This window comes from Trachypithecus francoisi, unplaced genomic scaffold (assembly GCF_009764315.1).
Source record: "Trachypithecus francoisi isolate TF-2019V2 unplaced genomic scaffold, Tfra_2.0 Lachesis_group3, whole genome shotgun sequence".
Taxonomy (NCBI): domain Eukaryota; kingdom Metazoa; phylum Chordata; class Mammalia; order Primates; family Cercopithecidae; genus Trachypithecus; species Trachypithecus francoisi.
Window position 1 is genome coordinate 36761520 of NW_022681468.1, and position 26919 is coordinate 36788438.

Sequence of the window (26919 nt, forward strand, 5' to 3'; positions counted from 1 at the left end):
TTGGGGTATGAATGATCCCGTTATTCAGGTACTGAGAACAGTACTCAATAGTTAGTTTTTCAACCCTTCTCCCCACTTCCTCCCTCCCTTCTCTAGTAGTTCCCAGTGTCAACTGTTGCCATCTTTATGTTCTTGAGTACTTAATGTTTAGCTTCCACTTATAAGTGAGAATGTGTGGTATTTGGTTTCCTGTTCCTGCCTTAATTCACTCAGGATAATGGTCTCCAGCTGTATCCATGCTGCTGCAAAGGACATGACTTCATTCTTTTTATGGCTGCATAGTATTCCATGGTCCATATGTACCATATTTTCTTTCTCAGGTGGGCACCTAGGTTGATTCCATGTCTTTGCTATTGTGAATAGTGCTGCAATGAATATGTGAGTATGCATATGTGTCTTTTTGGTAGAAAAAATTGTTTTCTATTGGATATACACCCAGTAATGGAATGCTGGATCAAATGATAATTCTGTTTTAGATTTTTTGAGAAATCTCCAAACTGCTTTCCACAGTGGCTGAAATAATTTACATTCCCACCAACAGTGTACATGCATTCCCTTTTCTCTGCAGTCTTGCCAACATGTTGTTTTTTGGCTTTTTAATAGCAGCCATTCTGACTGATGTAAGATGGTATCTCATTGTGGTTTTGATTTGCATTTCCCTGATAATTACTGACAATAAGTATTTTTTTATATGTTTGTTGGTTGCTTGTATGTCTTCTTTTGAGAAGTGTCTTCTCATGTCTTTTGCCCATTTTTTAATAGGGTTATTTGGGTTTTGCTGCTCAATTGTTCAAGTTCCTAATAGAATTTGGATATTACACCTTTGTCAGATGCATAGTTTGTGAATATTTTCTTCCTATCTGCATGTTGTCTGTTTATTCTATTGATAGTTTCTTTTGCTGTGCAGAAGCTTTTTAGTTTAATTAGGTCCCACCTGTCAATTTTTGTTTTTGTTCCAACTGCCTTTGAGGACTTAGTCACAAATTCTTTACCAAAGCCCATGTCCAGAATGGTATTTCCTAGGTTTTCTTCTAGGATTCTTATATTTTGAGGTCTTACATTTAAATCTTTAATCCATCTTGAGTCAATTTTTGCATATGGTGAAAGGTAGGCATCTGGTTTCTTTCTTCTGCATATGGCTAGCCAACTACCCCAGCAGTATTTATTGACCAGGGAGTCCTTTCCCCATTGCTTATTTTTGTCAGCTTGGTTGAAGATTAGACATCTGTACGTGTGTGGCTTTATTTCGGGATTCTCTGTTCTGTTCCATTGGTTAATGTGACCGTTTCTGTACCAGTACCATGCTGTTTTGGTTACTGTAGCCTTATACTACAGTTTCCAGTTGGGTAATGTGATGCTTCAAAGGGAGAGTTTTTAGATTTGTGCAGGGGTACCCCAGGTCATGTACCAACACCAGTCTGTGGCCTGTTAGGAACTGGGCCACACAGCAGGAGGTGAGCTTCACCTCCTATCAGATCAGTGGCAGAGTTAGATTCTCATAGGAGCACGAATCCTATTGTGAACTGCACATTCAAGGGATCTAGGTTGGGTGTTCTTTATGAGAATTTAATGCCTGATAATCTGAAGTGGAAGAGTTTCATCCTGAAACAGCCACCCCGCCCCCATCCACGGAAAAATTGTCTTCCACAAAACTGGTCCCTGGTGTCAAAAAAGGTTGGAGACTGTAGGCAAGCCTCATCTGCCTGACTTCTATTCTTTCTCCCTAATCTACTCAAGAACATTATATAATTCGTTGCTATGATCATGTTTTTCCTGTAGCCTTTAAAATAATTATTTCAATGCTGATAAATCTGCTATCACTCTGTAGTAGCAGCAAATCATCTTAACTTATTGTCTTTGTGACAAATAGATATGCATTTTGCATCGGTGGAATTCCTTCCTCTTGCAGGAACAGCAAACTGAAATGATGAATTCAAGAGATTCAAGAATCTGCATGCCATTCCATTTGCCCTATACCTAAACTGAATTTCTTTAAGGCTAAATCTAACATGTTGGCAATACTTTATTATGTAGTTATTATTTATTTTTCAATAAATAGTGCACTCTTACATTGCTTCATCTGATTTTCATAGAAACCCTATGAGGGAGTAGGGCTGAAAATCATCCCTATCCTTTTATTTTTCATGATTTTACATTTTAAGACAATTTGGCCGGTGGGGGTGAAGTAGTAAATACAAAAGGAGTGTATTCCCAGTGCATAAAATTTGGAAATAAAAACAGAACTAAACCAAACAAAGAATCATTCCTAGTCCCACTACTAGATACAACATTATAACCACTTAGGTTTCCAATATTTTCAATTATTCTTTGTATTTAAGCCTGTTTAAAGATGAGAAAATTTTCACATGTGTAATGAGAGTCAAAGCTAGGGCTAAAACTCATGAACACTTCCCCTCATACTAGGAAGCCTCCTCCTTCTTATTAATCTGTCTCTCTTTCAAAATGCTCAAGCATCAGAAATAATAAATCTCCAGAAACACAGATTTTGGGATTGTTCGTATTTTGTTTCCATTTACAGATAAACTTACTAATGGTCTTTGGAGAGAAGCACCTGCAGCATAAAAATTGCTATCAAACACAATGATTTTTAAGATTATTTTTAACTCTGAAACAATCCTTCTCCTTCTCCTTCTTTTTTTTTTTTTTTTTTTGAGACAGGGTCTTGCTCACTCTATCACCCTGGCAGGAGTGGTGCAGTAGCAACCTCACTATAAGCAGTAAGGTGCAGTGGCTCACGTCTGTAATCCCAGCACTTTGGGAGGATGAGGCAGGCGGATCGCTTGAGTCCAGGAGTTTAAGACCAGCCTGAGTAACATGGCGAAACCCTGTCTCTACAAAAGAAAAAAGAATACAAAAAATTAGGCAGGCATGGTGGTATATACCTGTAGTCCCAGCTACTTAAGAGGCTGAGATGGAAGGATTGCTTGAGCCCAGGAGGCAGAGGTTGTAGTGAGCTGTGATTACACCACTGCACTCCAGCCTGGATGAGACAGTGAGATCTTGTCTCAAAAAATAATTTTTTTTTAAAGCTCAATATAACCTTGCAAGTGATCCTCCCACATCAGCCTCCCAAGTAGCTGGGACTACAGGTGCATCCCACCATACCCAGGTAATTTTTAAAATTTTCTGTAGCGATGGGGTCTCACTATATTGCCCAGGCTGGTCTCAATCTCCTGAGCTCAAGCAATCCTCCCAGCCTTGGGCTTTCAACGTGCTGGGATTACAGGTGTGAACCACCGTGCCTAGCCCAACTCTGAAACAATTCTAATCTTCTCTGAATGGAACTGTGGGCTAGAGCTCAAGCATCAGGATCAATAGGATAACAGATGTGCGACTGTTATAATACAGAGTGCCAACTTGATTGGATTGAAGGATGCAAAGTATTACTCCTGGGTGTCTGTGAGGGTGTTGCCAAAAAGTTAAACATTTGAGTCAGTGGACTGGGAGAAGCAGACCCACCCTAAATCTTGGTGGGCACTGTCTAATTAGCTGCCAGTGTGGCTAGAAAGAAGCAGGTAGAAGTTGGAAGGACTTGACTTGCTGAGTCTTTGGGACTTCATCTTTCTCCTGTGCTGGATGCTTCCTGCCCTTGAAGATCAGACTCCAGGTTCCTCAGCTTTTAGACTCTTGGACTTACACCAGTGATTTGCCAGGGGTTCTTGGGCCTTTGGACACAGACTGAAAGCTGCACTGTTGGTTTCCCTACTTTTGAGGTCTTAGGACTTGGACTGGCTTCCTTGCTCCTCTGCTTGCAGACTGCCTATTGTGGGACCTCATCTTGTGATGGTGTGAGTTAATACTACTTAATAAACTCCCCTTCATATATTCATCTATCCTGTCAGTTCTGCCCCTCTAGAGAACCCTAATACAAGATGAGAACAAATTAAGTCAGCCAAAATCCCCCAAATAAGAAGTTAACCAAACTAAAATTAAAATCATAAACCAGCATCATAAGTTGGAACAAGTGTCAACCAAGGAAAGGAAAGGAATACGGGTCCAGTAATCAACCTAAAGTTATACATCTAAAAAGTGGTGAGACCAGATTAAGCCCTAGTCTAGGTGGCTCAAAGCTTATGTTCTTTTCCATGTCTTACCTTTCTAGGTACAGTCACTGACAGTCTATGCCCCTTAAATCTCTAAGAAACCAGGCATGTTTGCAAATGCCTTAACATTTTCCCCGGAAGGTGAAACCTGAAAATGTTGTTAGCAAAGGTATCTCAGAATTTGTTTCTGCAGTACATGTCTCTTCCAGTTTCTGCAATGTGGTGAGGAAATTGAACATCTCTCTGCCTCTGCTTTACCACATGAACACCCATGTGTACGTGGATGTATGCACACACACACACACACATATGCGTGTGCAAACACAATTTAACCATCTTCACTTCAGATGGTCTGATCTTCAGTCATGTCACCCATAATCAGAAACTGGAATATATAAAAAGGACATATGAAAAAATTTACATTGAATTGAATATTAAAAGTTACAGAACTCACATATTCTCTGTTCAAGCAAATCCTGCTGCCCTTAACTGTGCAAACACATTTGTCTATAATATGTGAAATCATTACATTTGGAGATAAAGTTAAAACCAACATGTTGATCCAAACTAGTGGGAAACAAACTGAAAGGCTTACCGCAGTCAAAATTGGAAAAAGTAAATCACAGTTACTCAGTACACTGCATAGCTGTTAATTTAGCTTTGGGAAACTCTCTCTTAAAGGAGAACTTCTAAATTGAAGCACAAGATGGCTTGAATAGAGGCAGTGGTTTGCAAGGGAGGAGGAGATTCCACAGGAGTACTGAGACCACACATTAGACACCAAGGCTTCTCAAGCACCTCTTCACCTAACCCACTGTATTCTCATGACAAAACACCTCATGATGCTCTAGGGCATGGAAACCATAATCTATATAATACATACATCATTATATTCTTTAGGTGGCAATGGATCTAAATGAAAAAATACATAAATGTACTGTTTTAAAGCCAGTTGAAATTATTAGCCATATAAGATTGGAAAACAGGATGCCTGATTTTACTCAGAGTTTTTCCGGTGACTCACCATGTAATTCTGAGGACATAACCCTTTGATCCTTAGCCTACAACCCAGAGAATTTTAAATTGTGCTCCTCCAAACCCCCACCTTTGGAGGCACCCTTTCCAGCATCTTTTGCCCTCAGATAAAAGGATCTATAGACGTGGAAAATTGTTGTTTGGTGATTTCCCATAACCTCCTTTCTAGTATTTCAGTCATTCTCCTTTTACATTTGAGGGATACTGCAGAGAAATCACTGCTTTGCACAATCAAAGCCACAGGCTTAAAATTTCACTATTGGAGGCAGCAGGCTGAGAAGGAACAAGTCCGGCTTTAACACCACAAATATCTCCAATTACCAAATGTAGGCAGAAAAACGACAAAAAATCAAGGAGAGATAGAAAGGCCCTTGGTATTCTTCAAGGCTTCCCTTTGGGATGAAAGTTCCTTGAGCCTTCCAAGGCAGAAAGCCTGGGCAGTCTGCACACCTGGGGTGCATTAGTGAGCCCTGAACTCGAGGTGAAACAGGCTGAATTTCATCTAGATGCTTCCCACAATCCGCTCTCATAAAACTCAGAGTAATTTACTAGCTTAGGAATGTGGCATGGTATTCATGGAGCACTGAATCTGGGGATTACCTTCCAGAGTCACTGGATAAATCCCACTGCTCATCTTTGTAAATACACCTTCATCTTGATTACCTTTAGCTCAAGGGGAGTTTCATTTTGTTTGCTGTGGCACACGGTCAAGACTAAAACCCAATTTCAAATCATTCTCACACCTCTCCTGAGAAGTCTTTCAAAGAGCATCCAAACGTTGATGTAACGTTTGAGTTTTAGCATTAGGTTATGTGCTCTTCTAAATACAAAACACCAACGCCTCTGCTGTTGCTTCCCTTCCCTCACCTGCTATGTGGAGGTGATGATAGCTTGTCTTGCAGTTCCCCCAATCTGTATGAAAAGGAAGTTTCACTGTAGTTGCCTGGCAGGCTCCAACCTTGCCACAGCAGTCAGTATGGCTGTTCCTGCCCAGAAAAGCCCTTGGTCTTCTCACATTTCCCTGACTCTGTCCTGTACACCTTGAAGCATAACTCAGCACAGAGCTCACCCAGCCACCCTGATCAGTGCATTCTATACATCTGCTCGCTGTCTTTCTCCCCTTCCAGCTACTTAGAGAAGTAGATCATAAGGCAGTAGCTTTTGCATTCTGGCTCTGCAATTTGCTGCCTGTGAGACCTTGGCAAAGTTACTTAGCCTCTTTGCCTGGGTTTCCATATTTATAAAGTGGCGATAATGACAGGTGCCTCATAAGATTGTAAGTATTAAATATATAACCTTATAGCGCCAGAAATATAGTAAAGCACTCAACAGCATGATGATAATCATGATGATACTTTTTCATTATCAAAGTCAACTACTTTCCTTAGAAAGAGTACTCCTCTATCCCGGCCCTCTCTAACATTTACAACCCCCTCATCTAACAATGGGCAGAGTGGCCTCCTACTGCCAAACCACAACTAGCTAGAGCAAACTGAGCCATTAGTAAGCAAGCTATACGATAAGCAGGTTTGGACAAAATAATACATGAAGGCAAAGTAAAGATGAATGATAGCACTCCCCAAACCGTCTGTGTTCCATCAAACTAGACATTCTAAACACATAGGCTATGGTTCAGAAGTTGGGGTATTTTAAGGTGACAGGTGGCAAAACTTTAACCATTAGGGTGACTTACGCAATTAGGCAATGCTGTAGCCTATACATATTATTCAGGACTGAGGAATTGTCGGTGCCATAGGCCAAGCTCTAGTCTCAGAATGCAAGGTGGGAATAAAAGGTGGAATACAGGGCACCCTCCCCGCCAACACACAAACATACATTCTACCATCTGTTTCTACCATCTGTGCAAGACCCAGCTGTCTTGAAGTCAGACCTGAACTGGCTGGCGTCCTAGTGTTTGGGGCTCCTTATAAGCCATTTACATCTCCCATGTGATGTAAGGCATACCACTCCTATGGTGTGATGCCCTGAAAGATGTAACATCTGTTTATCCATGTCATGGCCTAGCATTCTAATGCATGCTTTCTATGGTAGTCTTACCCCTAATAGTTACAATAACAACATAGAAGAGCATTTTTCAACTTGTATCCCTCTCTATATTATGTTATTACTAGAGATGTTCTTTGAAAAAAATTCCATATGACATATAAGTATGATCAATTTCTATGTGTATTATGACATAAGAAAGGCTGTGAAGCACTGTTCTAGACTAAGATCAGAAAGAAACCTGCAATTCATAAGTTCCAAACATTTACTGAGTATCTACTAAGTACAAGTCATGTTATAACACATGCTTTTAATATTCCGTATTTAGATTTTCTACCTGTAGCTCAGAAATAAAATAATAAATACATTTGTATCAGAGGAACGGCCTCAGAGTAATAATAGCTACAAGTACTTTGTGAACTTTTTAGATAAAAAATAAAAGGTAACCCCATTGTCTCAGCCCAAAATCTCCTTAAGCTGATAAGCAACTTCAGCAAAGTCTCAGGATACAAAATTAATGTGCAAAAATCACAAGCATTCTTATACACCAGTAACACACAAACAGAGAGCCAAATCATGAATGAACTTCCATTCACAATTGCTTCAAAGAGAATAAAATACCTAGGAATCCAGCTTACAAGGGATGTAAAGGACCTCTTCAAGGAGAACTACAAACCACTGCTCAGTGAAATCAAAGAGGACACAAACAAATGGAAGAACGTACCATGCTCATGGATAGGAAGAATCAATATCGTGAAAATGGCCATACTGCCCAAGGTTATTTATAGATTCAATGCCATCCCCATCAAGCTACCAATGACTTTCTTCACAGAATTGGAAAAAACGGCTTTAAAGTTCATATGGAACCAAAAAAGAGCCCGCATTGCCAAGACAATCCTAAGTCAAAAGGACAAAGCTGGAGGCGTCACGCTACCTGACTTCAAACTATACTACAAGGCTACAGTAACCAAAACAGCATGGTACTGGTACCACAACACAGATATAGACCAATGGAACAGAACAGAGTCCTCAGAAATAATACCACACATCTACAGCCATCTGATCTTTGACAAACCTGAGAGAAACAAGAAATGGGGAAAGGATTCCCTATTTAATAAATGGTGCTGGGAAAATTGGCTAGCCATAAGTAGAAAGCTGAAACTGGATCCTTTCCTTACCCCTTATACGAAAATTAATTCAAGATGGATTAGAGACTTAAATGTTAGACCTAATACCATAAAAACCCTAGAAGAAAATCTAGGTAGTACCATTCAGGACATAGGCATGGGCAAGGACTTCATGTCTAAAACACCAAAAGCAACGGCAGCAAAAGCAAAAATTGACACATGGGATCTAATTAAACTAAAGAGCTTTTGCACAGCTAAAGAAACTACCATCAGAGTGAACAGGCAACCTACAGAATGGGAAAAAATTTTTGCAACCTACTCATCTGACAAAGGGCTAATATCCAGAATCTACAAAGAACTCAAACAAATATACAAGAAAAAAACAAACAACCCCATCAAAAAGTGGGGAAAGGATATGAACAGACATTTCTCAAAAGAAGACATCCATACAGCCAACAGACACATGAAAAAATGCTCATCATCACTCGTCATCAGAGAAATGCAAATCAAAACCACAATGAGATACCATCTCACACCAGTTAGAATGGCAATCATTAAGAAGTCAGGAAACAACAGGTGTTGGAGAGGATGTGGAGAAATAGGAACACTTTTACACTGTTGGTGGGATTGTAAACTAGTTCAACCATTATGGAAAACAGTATGGCGATTCCTCAAGGATCTAGAACTAGATGTACCATATGACCCAGCCATCCCACTACTGGGTATATACCCAAAGGATTATAAATTACTCTACTACAAAGACACATGCACACGTATGTTTATTGCGGCACTATTCACAATAGCAAAGACTTGGAATCAACCCAAATGTCCATCTGTGACAGACTGGATTAAGAAAATGTGGCACATATACACCATGGAATACTATGCAGCCATAAAAAGGATGAGTTTGCGTCCTTTGTAGGGACATGGATGCAGCTGGAAACCATCATTCTTAGCAAACTATCACAAGAAGAGAAAACCAAACACCGCATGTTCTCACTCATAGGTGGGAACTGAACAATGAGATCACTTGGACTCGGGAAGGGGAACATCACACACTGGGGCCTATCATGGGGAGGGGGGAGGAGGGAGGGATTGCATTGGGGAGTTATACATGATATAAACGTCATGCACATGTACCCTAGAACTTAAAGTATAATAATAAAAATAAATAAATAAATAAAAGGTAAATTTAAATATGTATTTTTAATTTGCTGCATAAAATGTGTTCTATCCCCAATCAGATTCTTGCCAAGAAAGAAAAAAAAGAAAAGGCAACAGAGCCTCATCCTGAAAAGAAAAAGCCTGAAAACCTAGGGATACATGAGAAACATCTGCCGCATACTAGCACAGCAAGGAAACCACGCACCAATAAACAGTAATTTAACTGCAAAAGGAATGCTTCACACACACTGAAAGCAGTTCCTTTATCTTCAAAGGAAAAATATTAATGAAGGAAGAAGAGGCTTGAGAGTACTTTGCAGGAAGGTGGCATTGCTCTTACCTGCCTCCATATCAAAATGCCAATACAGAAACACACTCTCACAATCATGTTATAACACTTGGCATCCATTGTGACCAGAGCAGAAATTTTATCTACACTTTAAAGTGTTTCCTATTTCAGCCTCTTCAATATAACCAAAAAAGGATTCTGTCTTCAGTCTGCCTAAAAAGTAGGGAAAGATGATTTTTTTGTTTTTCAGATTTTTTACAATATCTGTTTACCCATGTCACAGCCAAACAACATCAGTTGCTAGCCACACTAAACAGAGGCAATGGAATGAATGTGTTAAACTGTGGGAGAATTCTAATGGTGCTTTACTGAGAACTCCCTTCTCTCTTGACCCCACATTCTGCCAATTTCCAGTATGCCAGGTATTGGACAGCACTGGGGAGAAGTTACAACCCTCCAGAAACAGCCTAAAAATTCCTTTGCGGACTTAAAGGGATAAGAGAAATTTGAAAGGCCTGGGCTTCAAACTTTTAACAAAGAAGGATTTGAGAAGGAATGTGATTCAACAGGATACGCATAGCCAAATTACTTAGATGACTGATGATCGAAGTCTTAATCCAGTCTCCAATGTCAACTCCTCATGTGGTTACTGTCAAGTAGGGAACCCTGTTTCTTTATTCATGAGACTGGAGAGTAGAGACATGGAGGAAAGATGACAGAAAAAAAGAAAAGGCAACAGAGCCTCATCCTGAAAAGAAAAAGCCTGAAAACCTAGGGATACATGAGAAACATCTGCCGCATACTAGCACAGCAAGGAAACCACGCACCAATAAACAGTAATTTAACTGCAAAAGGAATGCTTCACACACACTGAAAGCAGTTCCTTTATCTTCAAAGGAAAAATATTAATGAAGGAAGAAGAGGCTTGAGAGTACTTTGCAGGAAGGTGGCATTGCTCTTACCTGCCTCCATATCAAAATGCCAATACAGAAACACACTCTCACAATCATGTTATAACACTTGGCATCCATTGTGACCAGAGCAGAAATTTTATCTACACTTTAAAGTGTTTCCTATTTCAGCCTCTTCAATATAACCAAAAAAGGATTCTGTCTTCAGTCTGCCTAAAAAGTAGGGAAAGATGATTTTTTTGTTTTTCAGATTTTTTACAATATCTGTTTACCCATGTCACAGCCAAACAACATCAGTTGCTAGCCACACTAAACAGAGGCAATGGAATGAATGTGTTAAACTGTGGGAGAATTCTAATGGTGCTTTACTGAGAACTCCCTTCTCTCTTGACCCCACATTCTGCCAATTTCCAGTATGCCAGGTATTGGACAGCACTGGGGAGAAGTTACAACCCTCCAGAAACAGCCTAAAAATTCCTTTGCGGACTTAAAGGGATAAGAGAAATTTGAAAGGCCTGGGCTTCAAACTTTTAACAAAGAAGGATTTGAGAAGGAATGTGATTCAACAGGATACGCATAGCCAAATTACTTAGATGACTGATGATCGAAGTCTTAATCCAGTCTCCAATGTCAACTCCTCATGTGGTTACTGTCAAGTAGGGAACCCTGTTTCTTTATTCATGAGACTGGAGAGTAGAGACATGGAGGAAAGATGACAGAAAAAAAGAAAGTATGCATAACACACTGTAAAGTGGGAAGTGATACCTAACTAAACAAATGATAAAATCATATAAAACAATAATAATAGTCTTTTTCCCATAGCTTCAGAAAGAATATTTCAATTAACTGGGTCACTGGAAAACAATAATTTTATATAGCATTTTGATAAATAGGTTCACAGGCTAAATATATATTTTTTAAAGTTACTTATCAATGTATTCAAGCTGTGTGTTTGATCCGCAAAGAGATAAGGTTTCAGTTTATACTTGCTGTTTGTTGAAGCAGCCTCAGGCAGGAAAGGGATATGAGAAAAGAAGACAACCCTGATTACTGCAAAATGAAGAAGGCAACATGGTCACCAGCTCAATGGTAGAAAAAGGGCATTATAAAAGCAGTGCTGAGAGACCAGGTATTCTGCCTACTTGGATGAGCTGCCACCTTTGAAGCAATGCCAAGGTCATGTGCATTGAGCTGTTAAAGAAATCTGAGTAGGAAAATGTTTTCAGGCAAGGTAACTTCCTTTCAAGTATGCTTAGCAACTGGTCATCTGGTCATCTCAACAGTGGCTCAATGATCGATAGACAAGAGAGCATAAAAGGTTAGTCAAATGCCAGAAAGTCTGAACATCTCGGCTGGAGAGTTAAATTCTTTTGACTTTTGGAAGACTTTCTTAAATTTATTTACAGGTGTTTCCAGGAGCTTAAGCTAATCATTTTTTTAAAAAACTTAACTGCTTCTTATTTTCATTTTTTCCCTTTCTCTCTCTCCCCACTGCCCCCCTCCATTGCCCTCATCAATTTAGAGTTGCTTTTATATATTTTCTCCTTATAAGTGGACTTGAGCTCTAGCCCAGTGAGAGAAAAGATAAGCACATGTGATTGCATGTTTTTATTTTTTTATTTTTTATTTTATTTATTTATTTATTTATTTATTTTGAGACGGAGTCTCGCTCTGTTGCCCGGGCTGGAGTGCAGTGGCCGGATCTCAGCTCACTGCAAGCTCTGCCTCCTGGGTTTATGCCATTCTCCTGCCTCAGCCTCTCGAGTAGCTGGGACTACAGGCGCCCGCCACCTCGCCTGGCTAGTTTTTTTTTTTTTTTTTTTTTTTACTTTTTAGTAGAGATGGGGTTTCACCATGTTAGCCAGGATGGTCTCGATCTCCTGACCTCGTGATCCGCCTGTCTCAGCCTCCCAAAGTGCTGGGATTACAGGCTGGAGCCACCGCGCCCGGCCACGATTGCATGTTTTTAAGGAAACATCTACTGAGGATATCTAGTTAAACTTGAAACATGACTTTTGGTAGATGGAAATCAGTAAAGCATGTATAATTAGATCACTCTGGTACTGGCCAGCAACAAAGATCATTCTAAAAATTGAGATCAAAATACCTAGGTGCCTACCTGTGTAAACACACACACACGCACACACACCCAAGTGCATGCACACACGTGTGTTTGAGCAGTCACAGACATATACTGTTGGGCCGAGTGCCTTTCTGGCACCCAGAAAAAGATGGTGCTTTTAAAAGTTTTAAAGGAAAACATCACCAAGTGTTGGTGTACAGAATTATGTGCTGTTTGCAATTGGAAGTCAATGTGGCATCGTACACTCAGTGTCAGTCTCGAATCTGGAAGAAAAACTTTTCTCAGAAACAAGTCTTATTCCAATATTACCTTTCTTGGCCCATTCTGGTAGTTACACTCTAGAGAAAAGGACTCCTTTGCTAATTTTGTGACATGCGTCAATTGAGGATGGCAAACTTGATGACAATATTATGAACACAGTGATTTAGAACAGATCTCTAGTAAAAAACAGAACTCCATCTTGGCATAGTGCAGTTGATTAATATGCCCCAGGCCCATGAAATACATACTCTTGCTGCTAAATGAAACAATCCAGAAGCCTTCTGTATAAGATACCTGGGCAATATTGTTCCATAATCCTATCCTCTTTTGGTACTGCTATAACAATTTAATTTCAAGGTTGGTTACCTTTAATTTCTAGAATCAGGGAACACATGATGCAAAGTTTACCTTTTTTGTGTTCAAAATGGACCTGCTCAGAAGTCTTCAATATAAAATATTAACACTGTAAATTCATGCAATGTTCATCAACTCTGGAGACCAAAGGGCTTTTACAGAGGCTATTGTTTTAGTTTTTAGTGTTCATTCTATCCCTGAGTGACACACATCATGATCCTCATTTCCTTGTAGAGAAATAATCTAATGATGATTGAGTTGCCTGAGGTGAAGTCACTGAAAAAGCTGAGAAGCCAACTCTAAATTTCCTGATCCACTATTTCAGCACTAGAATGTATTATCTTATTTTGAGCAATGACTAAGGATTTAAGAGCTAAGTCTTTGAGAACAGCATACCGATTAAGAGTACAGGTTTTGGAATTAGTTGGACCTGGGTTTGAATCCCAGTTCTATTATTTACTATTGTGAATCTTGGATAAGTTTCTTAACCTCTCTGTGCCTCACTTGCTACCCATCCATACAAAGCCCCAGAAAACTAGATACATGTTATTTGGTATGTTTTCCAAGATGTATGCCTAAGAGATAAAATCTGCCTCCTCATCATCTCCTAGGGATAGTTAAGGATTAGTTAGATTGGTGAGTTGGCACATACGCTGAGACTCCAACTAACGAACACAGCATCCAAATAGAGTACAGGCTAAGCAGGAGGATCCTTGCCTATTATAGCACATGTCTGGCAATTTATTTATGAGTGCAGCAAGCAGGCTTCTATATCACTTACTGTGATGGAAGAGAAAGAGAAGGAAAGAGAGGCAACATCTTGATGAAATATATAGCAATTTTAAATGCAACTATTCTAGGAAGTGCATATGTAGTAGAGAAATCATTAAGCCATTGGCTTGGAACTGTCAGACTTTACTGATGAGGAAATGGAGGCTGAGAGAGGTTCACTTGATGGAATTCATGTAATAAGAGGTAGTAGAGTGATTCGAACCCAAGTCAGACTGAGTCACACATTTTCTACCAGTACTCTGTACTTACTAGGAGATGGTGATCTCATGTATAAATGTTAACTGATAACTTATCTCAGACACCTGCAGTTAAACAGATACCATAATTCAACTTGAATTTGGCTGGGGAACCATAAAAGAACCCAAGACCAGTGAGACATCGGCATGCTGAGTATTATGCCCCAGCACTCATTTAGAAAGAAATGAATCATAAAATATGTCAGCAATAGCTCATTTTATACAACCAAAAATAGGTGTTTCTTAGCTATTTTCCACCTAAAGACTATCCCCAGCCAGCTATGCTTGTGAGGTAGCACATCCCAAACACAGGTGGGAGAACCATGAACAAGTGCACCTAGCCATCTTTATAAACCTGCCTACAATGAATAAAACGGAAATGGTCACTATGAAGCATTCAGTACTTAAATTGCTCTGCTTAACTGATGAAACTCAAATACTGTTCCTCTTTAGTATGCTTTATTTCTTTTATAAACTTACCAACTTTCTTTAAGGCCAGTAAATGCACCATGATTTCTTTTTTCCTTCTTCATGCCAGCAAAAGGATGGAAAATGGAGTTTGAAGTTGTAAGTCTCGGATGGAAAAATAGAAATGCAAAAGCCGTGGGAAAGAATGTGGTATGTCAGTATTATAAAAAGATCATCAATGGAATCAATCCGTTGCTTTGTCATCGATAGTTTGATCTTTCTGGGAAATGCTGATTCCCCAGGATTCAAAGTATGGCTGGAGAAAGGTAGAGAACATTCTGTTTCTTTCTCATGGGCAAATATTATTAATATTTACACTAACTCAATACCATTATTTGCAAGGAGGATAAAGCTAAAAACTTAGATGTGGATTGTGCCACTGAGCTCACCATTAATAGAATTAAGTTTTCTTATATAATGCAGTTCAGTCCTTGAAAAGAGTATTAATCAACATGAGGCTTCCATTAATTCATTCAATTAATTCCAAGCTTAAATAGGTAGGTCGGTATAGGTTTGCAGACCCATTGAGAAGATAACATTTTAGCAAAGGCTTGAAGTGAGTAAGGGAGTTAGTCATGTATATTAGAAGCAGAGCATTTTAGTCATTAACCTTGATCCAATCCAGTGCCCCCCATCTTGGCCCCAATGGAAGGTCTTATCCGCATACTGTTGGCTTTCCTCCAGCATTGTTCAGTATTTCCAATGTATCCTATCCTACAGTTATATACTTTTTAAATAGCAATCATTGAAAGGCTCAAGGTACTATATCTGAGTTGCTCTTATCTTAGCCTGGAGGCACTGAGATCTGTAAAGGTTATATCTTTGTCTTAGTCCGAATGATGTTGTTCTCTTTCCTATGGTTCTTATAACCATTTTTGTTTTTATTAGAGACAGGGTCTCACTTTTTTGCCCAAGCTAGAGTGCAGTGATGCTGTCATAGCTCCACTACACCCTGGAACTCCTGGGCTCCAGGGATCCTCCCACCTGAGTAGCTGGCACTATAGGCTTAAACCACCACAGCCTGCCTTAGCACCATCCTTATTCCCTTGACTATCCTGTACTCTAAATAATCTACCAGAAAGTGGAACTTACTAGCACCTACACTAGAGTCTGAACATGCAGAGTAAGAACTAGTACATGGAGAGTAAGAAAAGATAACAAAATGTATAAGAGTCATTAAGAAGATAAGACAGGAAGAAGGAATTAATAGGCAAACGCCAATCACATATACAGTTGATGCTACACTGGAAACATCACAGTGAAATAATCTAAGACTTGGGCTAGTCAGTGCCATAATTACAAAGATGCCCTGCAGAATAAGTTTCTGATGGTTAAGATTTCAGTGGCTAGAAGTATCCCTTTCATGGACCAATATGTGGCCACAGATATCAATATAACAACCTACATAGGAGTCAGTCTGTATATTTTACTGATCTTAAGACTTTTACTCATCTTAAGACTGTTACAAAGTTATGCATTCTTTCTTGAGTAAATATTTATCTGTGCAGTTGAATGGTTCCAGCCCAAGGAAAGAAGCCAGGAACATGGGTACTCCCTAATAGTCTGCTGCTGCTTCAATATGACAACAAGGGAGTCATTTCTCGTCTAAGTTCTCTCTACTGAGGAATCGAGATAGTCTACGAACCAGGACCAAGACCTAGAGACCTTTCCACAAAATTACTCACATTGCATGTGATTCTTATGCAACAGAAGGTGCCGAGACCCAGGAATCCAAATCAATGAGTAGTCACTCGTTCTAGTCACCTCTCAGATCCTGAGTAGGACTTCTCATTCAAAATCTACAGCCCAAAAGTTAATTCCCCACTTAGGTCTCACTGTACTTACTGGCTGCTGTCTTGGAGAATAAAATCTTGGATTCTAAGGCCAGAGTGTTCCCACAGACAGTATAGCAAGATGGCAATCAGTTCTTTGCAAAGAATATAAAGAATATAATTCTATCTTGAAGTCTGACCTTAAGTGGAAAAAGATCAAAGACCAAAATGTATTAACTACAAATGGCTCTAGCCAGTCCTACTTGGCTTTATATTATAAATAAGAAACAAAACAATACCTCCATGAGTTAAACACTGAGCTAAGTATACATGAGTATACACTCATTTGAATTTGCCACTGACTTTCTGTGGAACTTTTGGCAAGTAAAACTCTGAGTTCTATTTCTTCACCTGTAAAATTTAAAAATGATACTTTACTAAGTAGGTTTTCGCAAGCAATAAACTTTAAAATGCCTTTAAAAATGCAAATGCCTGGAGCTGTATAATTAATCACATCTTCTTCAGACTAAAACAAAGGCCTAATTCCCTGTAATCCAGGTGTCCCTACACTCAATAATAAGAGACCTTGGAGATTTGTCTCAGAAATGAGTAAACAGACTACAATACAGGAAGGGCAAACTACTGGGAAGGGAGGCCAATACTAGTTAATCATTCACAGGATTAAGTGTCTTATTTCTCTTTCATAACATAGGCTTGACTAGCTAGAAACTTACCCAGCCAAGCACAAAAAGCCATCAGTGGTTAAAAGAAAATAATTGAATGAGAAAGGAACCATGGTTCGGGTCACATCATTTTAATTCTCGTAAGTTCTTTCTTTAAAGGCTTTTTTTTTTTTCCACTTGAAGTTTGGGAGGTATCAGTCAATCTAAATATATAGAAATTCAATTATTCTCCTTGCCTTTATAACCTCTTATATATTGTATAAATGAGCTCCCACAAGCTTATGGGATTTTATGGAGGAGTTTGGCAAGAGTTCACAATCGTGTTCTTAGCTACTTGCAAATGGTTATGTGACTTAGGAAAGCCTCTTAATCTAGCTAAGCTTCTTATTCTCCAAAATTAGAAAATAGAAATTATGAATTGGGCCCTGGCTAATGAAGGGACAAACGCATCAGTAACTGGCTCTGTTTGCATTTTGCAGTGTGGTCAGAGGTTAAGTCAGTAAGGATGGGACAAATACACATGTAATAGATTAAGAATGTAATGACAGAAAATCATACAGGATCCACATCCTCCTCTTAACTACTGACAAAGGATTTCCTCATCTTTTCAAAATGAGAACTAGGCAATTTAAGGGAGGAGGGAAGGTACAAATTGACATTGAGGGAGATACAGTTGAACTGAAGACCTAACAGAATGTAATGGAAAGGAACGTATTAAAATTGACTGGTGGATATGCATATTTAAACATGGCTATGATACAGAGGTGTCGAAATATTAAATATTTTCATCAGCCTAAAATAAGAATGAGAAATATGGCTGGGTGTGGTGGCTCACACCTGTAATCCTAGCACTTTGGGAGGCTGAGGTGGGTGGATCACTTGAGGTCAGGAGTTCAAAACCAGGCTGGCCAACATGGTGAAACCTTGTCTCTACTAAAAATACAAAAAAATTAGCTGGGCATGGTGGTGGGCAACTGCAATCCCAGCTACTTGGGAGGCTGAGGCAGAAGAATCGCTTGAACCCCAGAGGCAGAGGTTACAGTGACCCAAGATCGCACAATTGCACTCCAGCCTGGGCAACAGAGCGAGACTCCATCACACACACACACACACACACACACACACACACACACAAAAGAATGAGAAATATGACAAACAAGATGAAAGGTAATCACTGCCTACAAAACACTGCATTTAATGTTTTCTTTAGAAACTAATAAAATTACAATTTCTAGTAAAAGACACTGTAGGCCGGGTGCAGCTGATCATGCCTGTAATCCCAGCACTTTGGGAGGCTGCGGTGAGTGGATCACCTGAGGTCAGGAGTTTGAGACGAGCCTGGCCAACATGGTGAAACCTCGTCTCTACTAAAAATACAAAAATTAGGGGGGCGTGGTGGTGGGTGCCTGTAAACCCAGCTACTTGGGAGGCTGAGACAGGAGAATTGCTTGAACACAGGAGGCAGAGGTTGCAGTGAGCTGAGATTGCTGCCATTGCACTTCAGACTGGGCAACAGGAGCGAAACTCTGTCCCCTCCCCGCCCAAAAAAGGACACTGTAGTCTTGAATCCTTTTCTCCAAATAAGATTCTGCTACAGAAATGCCTTATTTCTTTTTTGTTCTGTCAGGCTCTAAAGTTACAAATATGAGACAAAAGTTACAAATATGATGACGGATCAACTAAGTTAGAAATTCTTCAAGAAAAAGAGAACCTCTTCTATAAATACATGAACTCGATCAGGCTGAGAACCTGTGTACCTGTTTACACAGAAAAGGAAGACTTTCGCCACTTGCTGGGTTATGGAGGCGGAGCCTGAAACCCTTGGCCAGCAGGGCCTTCCCTTTCAAGGACTCCTGGTAGGCCAGGCGCGGTGGCTCATGCCTGTAATCCCAGCACTTTGGGAGGCCAAGGCGGGCGGATCACGAGTTCAGGAGATCCAGACCACGGTGAAACCCCGTCTCTACTAAAAATACAAAAAACTAGCCGGGCGCGGTGGCGGGCGCCTGTAGTCCCAGCTACTCGGGAGGCTGAGGCAGGAGAATGGCGTGAACCTGGGAGGCGGAGCTTGCAGTGAGCCAAGATCGCGCCACTGCACTCCAGCCAGAGCGAGACTCCGTCTCAAAAAAATAAAAAATAAAAAATAAAGGACTCCTGGTAAAAACTTACTTTTTTCTACCCAAAGGCCAAAACCAAGACATGAAGCTTTTACTTCTGGAAACCCTTGTCTAAAACTCAGTGAAGTCATCATTCCCAATACATTTTTTTCATCAACATTTTATACTCAGAAATGAGAATAAAAAGTTGTATAGTCTTTCCAAAAGGCAACTTGCTATTTATAATCATGAAAAAATAGATCCAGCCTGAATGTCCAACATCTAGAATGGTTATAGAACTCATGTTACAGTCGTGAGATAAACCATTCTGCTGCCACTAAAATTCTTTTGACAAAAAAGTTTTTAATAGGATGAGATAAAATGATAAGTAAAAAAATACTATATAAAAACTGTAAAATATAAGCTAAATTATGTAAAAACTTTAAATGTGTATAAAATAAGACTAGTAAGAAATATGACAAAATGTTAACAGTAGTCATTTCAGGGTGTGGTTTTAGAACACTAATTTTTTAAATGATAGCTTTCTTAAAGAAGGAAAATAGAGTACTTTTATTATTGGAAAAAAATAGTAATAAAAAGGATATCCTCTGATTTTAATTCTCCTGTGTGCCAGTACTTCCCCTGCCCAATCTTTCATTCTCTCCTAAACCTGAGCCAGACATTTTGTAGTTAATTAACTAAAATGTTTTTAATGAATGCTTACTCTGAAATGGACCCTGTACTAGGCAAATTAAAGGATATGAAAGAAATAGGAAATGAGGTCTTTGCTTTCAAGGAAAGGATGCTGCTAAACTCTAGAGAGAATGCTTGGGAGGGAAAACCACCACCATTAACCTAGGAAATAAAGAAATATAGCAAATTCAAGCAGAGTAGGTTCCCTCCTACATTAGAGAGTGAATCACTCCATTATTCAATTTAAAACCAAGGAGTTCTCTTATTCCTTAATGGAGAAGTCAGAAAACTGAACTTCACAATCATTACAGCTCTCGGTAAGAAAGGCATCTTCCTAATGAAGAACCTAAAGCCGAGAGAGTTTAAATGGTTCTTTCCACCACAGCTAAGAGTCCATAGAACAGTATTCTTTGCTGTTTTTTATGAGCACACACACAAAACATATAAACAAGACTCGTTTAATTCAGAAAAGGCTTTGTTGTAAGGGCAGTGCAAACAAGCAGAGAAATGACACTACTGTAAGGTGAACAAGAAGGTCATCTAGAACCTCTAATTCAAAATGCGCCCATCAGATCAACATATATCCATCAATTCAAATATTCCCATCATGGCTACCTTACAAGAACCCACCCTTCCATGAATGTGCATCACTAACTGCCTCTCAGACCATCTGGTCACAGGAAAATTCAAGCCAGTGGAACTCAGCAACATCTACGTAGAGAGTTATTTGTGATACAAGATATCAGACTGGGGGAGGGGGTTAACTTTTCTAAATGTATATGTTATTTAAAATATATTTAAAAGTTCCAAAGAATAACAAATGCCCATGTACTCAACTTACGATGTAAAACGTTAAGGGGTTATATGTTAAGGAACAGATGAAGGGGAAAATCAAATTATGCAAAATTAGTGACCAATAATAGAATAAGAAGGTTATAATCATCAATAAGAAACCTAAGAGTAGATAAAATGCTTTGGGAGCAGAAAATTTGAAACAGGCAATAAACAACAACAACAACAAATGAAAGCAGGCTACTTGAGGAGAATATAACCAGAATATGACTCAGGTCTGGGTACTCCTTTGCCCTTTTATACAATCTGAAACCATGCTTCTCCCAGGCTAGCAAATGAATCATCCATCTGTTAGAAAAATGAAGAAAGCCTCAGATTAAAAGAAAAAGAGAACAAAATTCATTGAGCTTACTATGAAAGCTGGAGTCTTCAGGGATCAGGAGCTATATAAAGTGCTGTTATAGTGATTAGGAAAACAACGACAGCTAGAATAATCCCTCCTAAAAACTGAAATGGGAGAGGGCCAGGAACAAACTGCTCTGATGGAGGTGTATGCTTATATCCTAGGACCTGGAATAAAAGAGGATTTTAAAGGGCAAGTCTGAAATGTACTTGCTGAACATGACCTGCCTTGCTAAGCCTGGTTCTTGTCATGGCTATTAGGCCCTCAATTTCATGAACATCATGTTCACTTGGAAAGAAAAAAAAAAAAAAAAAACTGTTTTAGTAGTAATTGCACATCAATATGAGAGACCTATTATTTCTATTAAGTTAATTAACCTATTTTTGAAAAGTATACAAAATAGGTCACTTAAGTGGGTGTGACCTTATCCAGTGAACTATGCTTTTAAACTGTCTCCAGCTATTAAGATTTATAGACCCCTTTATCAACATCTCGGTTTGAAAAGGCTGCCTGAGTGAAAGGCATGCAACACCAGGCCAAAACAACTTTGGTCCCTATCAATCAGCCTATTATTACTTAATGATATTTAGATGATATGATTAGATTTTCAAATTGAATGCTGTTTAATCTAAATTCCAGAGTGCTTGTGTAATCGTGCTACATTTTAAGGTTCAGGCAAACAGTCTGAAGGAGATAATTTATATCTAAGATCTATAAAAATAATGCTCCTCATAGATCGTTGGTAAAGGAGAAAACTGCTTTACCATGGTATATGTATATGGGCAAAAACTGCTTCTAAATCATCACCACCATCAGTATCAGAGACATAAAAGGCCTTTGCAGAACTGAGCACCATGCTAGGCAGTGTACAAAAGTTTTGTTTTGTACTTTTGTCCTGAGTAAAAGAAGTAAAATTCTAGAGATCCATTTCTATTAAATTTCACACAATTCCATATACAAAGAGAAAATGTCCTTTAGAGCCTCTTCCTATCTGAGTGTCTGTGGGTCCATGACTATGTGGCCCACCCCAAGGAGTGATATTTGTATTGTACCCAATAAAATCTAGTGTCAAAATTATGGGAGACACTTCCAAACTCTCACAGCCTAGCAAAACAGTGTCACTATCAGAGTAGTACAAATCACAAAAAAGAATAGCAAGCTATTCTTCAAAGCAATTCACAGATCTGCCTAAGGTTGCAAATACTTTAGAGATAAAGTATATACAATAAAATCCATCTCATAAGGTTTTAAAAATTAAATAAGATAATGTTTATGGGAGGACTTTGTACCTATAAAATACTAAAGAGGGCAGGGAGTATAAGTAGAATATCAGAACTCTAATAAATGACTTTTCATGGGGAAATGTCAGACTGTCTATGAAATCTTTGGGTAGGTATAGTGGTTACAGGAGTATTCCTGTTGTCTCATCAATCATACCAATTAAGTAAAGACCTCATCTACCCATCAAATCTTAACCTGAATACTTTAAAAAGCCATTTCCATGTAACACTGAAAAGGGAGTAGAACTTGAGGAGGAAAATATGGTCATAGAATTTTACTCCACTCATTTATCTAATCAATCTACCAAGTGCTACCTCTGTACCAGCCACTGAGCTGGACATTGAAAGGCAAAAATAAACAAGACATAATCTCTCATACAATAAAGCAGGAAGGGAAGGATATATACAAAATATATGCTATAGGTTTTATAGGAACTATGTAAGAAGTATATACAGGGTATGATGGGATACAAGGAGGGAGTTACAAAAGAATTCACACTGGAATTAGGTTTTCAAATATAAAACAGGTGTTGGCAATTAAAGAAGTGGGTGGAGAGAATGTAGAATGTCCAACGACATGGCATGTTTTGGAACCCACAAACCTTCAGTGTGGCTAGAACAGAGGTCATAAGAGGATTCAAGACTAGTAACAAGGTAAAGATCATTAAGACCTCAATAACCAATATAAAGAGTGTAAACCTTGTCTTATAGCACACAAGAAACCACTAAATATTTTTAAAATGAGACAGTAATATTTTATGATTTGCATTTTGGAAAGGTTAATCTGGAAATGGTATGGAGAGCAGACTGTAATGAGACCAGACTGGTGGCAGAAAGACAATCGCAGCTGCCCGAGGACAGAAGAGCAAGAGCTGAATTAAGGTAGTAATCGGGGGATGGAGATAAGTGGCATAAAGTATTACGGCAGTCAGATCTACAGATGTTGAGGAAATGGGGTGAGGGATTTTCAGCTTGAGAGATGAGGTGGATAGCTATTCCATTCACAGAGAGAGCAAATTCAGGAACAGAATATTAAGTTTTATGTATGTTATGCTACACATCATTACGGGGCATCCAGGTAAAGAAGTTGACTAGTTACTGGATTAATAAGTCTGGGGATCAGGAAAAATATCTGAGCCTAGAAATACAGGTTTGGGAATCTGTAGATGGGTGCTAATGGGAATGATGAATTCAACAGCACTTTTCTAACACTCTCTTCCCTGCTACGTTAGTCTACACCACCAGGTAAGTATTCTCAGATTATTTAAAATTGAAGACACTTTGAAGATGAAACTTGATTCACAGCTAAAAATGTTTATTTGAAAAGTTGGTAGAGACAACAAAATAACTCTTTCTGAAAGCCAAACCATCAATTTTTTACTATACTCTGGGTCTAATTAAAAGAGAAAAAGAGTTAAATTTGGCAAATAAATGTTAAAGGAAAGACTAGTAAATATAATAGAAAAAATTTACTCCAAAGGTTCACTATTCTGAACTGTAAAAATAATAATTAGTATTTTGTACCTATTGGTTATAGCACCTTTTATCCTTCAAACTATAAGAACTTTATACTTTCATTAGTTTTCACAACATGCCCATCAGGTTGGCGAGTGGACTAGGACTTTTTTCTTCATGTATAGCTGGAGAAACTAAAAAAAAAAAAGAGCAGAAATAATGTACCTGGTCTCCCAGTAGGCCATTAAAATGAAGCTGAAAACTGAACACAGATCTCTAAACTTTTGGTTTTCAGTCTCTCCCCTACACTATCATCACCATCATTTCCATAACAGTCACTGGTAGGTTACCACTGGGTATCGGGCACTATATTCATGGTACTGTGCCAGGCCACCCTCTTATGACATAAGATATTAATGCCGAGATTATTGTAAAGGGGGAGGTGTGAGTAGGGAACTTTCTCTAAAGCCTTTCAGCTATTTCTTTTATGTACGATGCTTACCAAATTAGGTGGATTATTATACAGCATGCAAAACTAAAAATAATTTTATAAAGTACTTGCAACTTCGAGTATAAAGCCAATGAGAAAATATATTGCAGTAAAGAGGGTTGTTTTTAATCATTACTAAAACAGGAAGTTTAATGGGGGAGACAAGAGCTGGCATGAGACTTGGAGCCCCGCACCACCAGATTACCAATACAAATCCAGTCCAGGCTTGGACTGACTAGAAGTTACTTTCATATAATACTGTTTTGTTGGCTAGTGTGAAATAATGAGTCTGTTTCATGCCAGTTCTCACAAGACAAGAATCTACCTCACAAAAATAAATACTACTTCTGACCCTAATAGAACTCTTTACCCAAGAGGAAAGAAAAAATGCATATGAATAAAGTGAATTTCTGCCTACCAGCCACTGTCTTCCCCATAAAAGCCCCTTTTTCACTGTTCCACCCAAATCAGTAATCTCTAGATGGCCATTATCTCTGTCTGGCAAAGCTCGCATGCCACTATGTAGTCCTGTTTCTCTTCTGAGATGAACCATAGAGGTTTCCAGGTTTTTAAACATAATGTTAACTAGTACAAAGTTCCCAAGAAGTTACAAATGGGACAAAAGAATAAATTTCATTTTAAAGTGATTTTAAAATCTCTGTACAGAAGGACATCTGAAAGTACTTAAGAAATATACTTAAGTCCCTGTTGGTTGAAAGAAAAAAACAACCCTCTGTTTTACTCCATAAAGATTATTGAAAATACCATGCGATTAATGCTATTTATATGGCATTGAGTTCAACTCCAAAGGTAACACTTAACCACACTCTATTTACCAAGTTAATCTACCAGATTTGTTTACTCTGTCTGATTTACTAAGACAAATACGTGAGTGTCTAAAATGTTTTATCTGGCCCTGGGAAAGGAAAACTAAAGGAGTGTTGTGCTTTTATTAATAGATAAGTGCAAACAGGCCTATCCTATCAAATGAACAGCTAGGACCTTTGGCCACTGTTTACTGAAAATAAAATTAGGCTTGGCTGGCAGGTATTTATCAGATCTTAGAATAATTAACTACCCACATCTGGTACATGTTACTGAAAATGCTAGTGGGAACCATTACCTTTGGTAAGGGTTATTTTTCCTGAACAGCTAACATCCCCCCACAAATTACTGGAATGCACTCCCAAACACACTCAGAGCAACACCAAAAGCAGTTCCAAAAGAAGTTTCCCCACTTCAACCCAACAGAAAAACAGTTTTAGAAATTTAAAAGAAATCACCAAAACATGGCTGGTTCCCACCACACTCCCCAGTGCTCACCAAGGGGATCACTAGCCCCAGAAAACCCTCAAAGCTTTGCAAACACACAGGGTCACTTTAACTTAACAATAACATTTTGCACTTTAAATCTTGTTTCATTTATTTATTTATTTATTTACTTATTTATTTATGAGACAGAGTCTCGCTCTGTCGCCCAGGCTGAAGTGCAATGGCACCATCTCGGCTCACTACAAGCTCTGCCTCCTGGGTTCATGCCATTCTCCTGCCTCAGACTCCTGAGTAGCTGGGACTACAGGCGCCCACCACCACGCCTGGCTAATTTTTTGTATTGTTAGTAGAGACGGGGTTTCACCGTGTTAGCCAGGATGGTCTCGATCTCCTGACCTTGTGATGCGCCCACCTGAGCCTCCCAAAGTGCTGGGATTACAGGCGTGAGCCACCGCGCCCCGCCAAATCTTGTTTGTTTTTTAAGGACTTCTGGGAACTTCACCAATGTAGGATAAAACAAGTATAGTTTTCACAATTCAGAAGGAGAGCCTATGAGCCCACAGCCCCCATTATTAGACAGTTGAAAAAGCGATAATCAAATTCAGGTACACTGTTCCTAGTTCATTTCTCTCCTAGCCTAACAATTTCATTACCAGGTGATAGTCCTTATGATTTTATTAAAGGAAAGCAAATGCTCTGAGGCATTTATATAAACAAGCAATGCAAAGCAAATTGTTTTGTATTTATATCATAGAAGTAAGAGACAGGAAATTCGAGGGCTCTGTAATTACTTTCCTGTGAAATTCTAGATAAGTCACTTGTTTAGTCAAGAGACCTCTCATCTCTGCTCTGTAAAATTTGGAATACCAAACTCTATCACAAAGCAGTAAAGAGGAATGAACTCCTGATGGTACCAGCAACATGTCTGTAAACATAAGAAATTTCAAATCTTCAAGAACATTTCTCAAGAAAAATAGTAGGTCTATATTAATAATATATTAATTAACCCAGCACCATTTATTACAGTATTTTTCTAACTTTTTCATAAATATTACTGTCCTTCCTAATGTGACAAAGGAACCTGCATTCCAACGAGTAAGAACTTGGGTGATCTGAAGATCAGCAATTGCCTTATTTCCAAGGAAACTGCAAATTGAATTATATTAACAATGAATAGGTGACCTGTCTGTACACACAT

General features: G+C 38.9%; 1 protein-coding gene and 1 long non-coding RNA gene across 5 annotated transcripts in view; one reads left to right on the forward strand and one right to left on the reverse strand.

The window, feature by feature from the left end:
* Positions 1-26919, reverse strand: part of RAD51B (RAD51 paralog B) — a 678049-nt gene that overhangs the window by 321163 nt on the left and 329967 nt on the right. The gene's annotated exons all lie outside the window — the stretch shown is intronic.
* Positions 17298-26919, forward strand: part of LOC117069429 — a 48605-nt gene continuing 38983 nt past the window's right edge. Inside the window, exons 1-2 of the long non-coding RNA XR_004431544.1 lie at positions 17298-17383; positions 23283-23386. This is a non-coding gene — a long non-coding RNA (uncharacterized LOC117069429). The remainder of the gene's footprint in view (positions 17384-23282; positions 23387-26919) is intronic.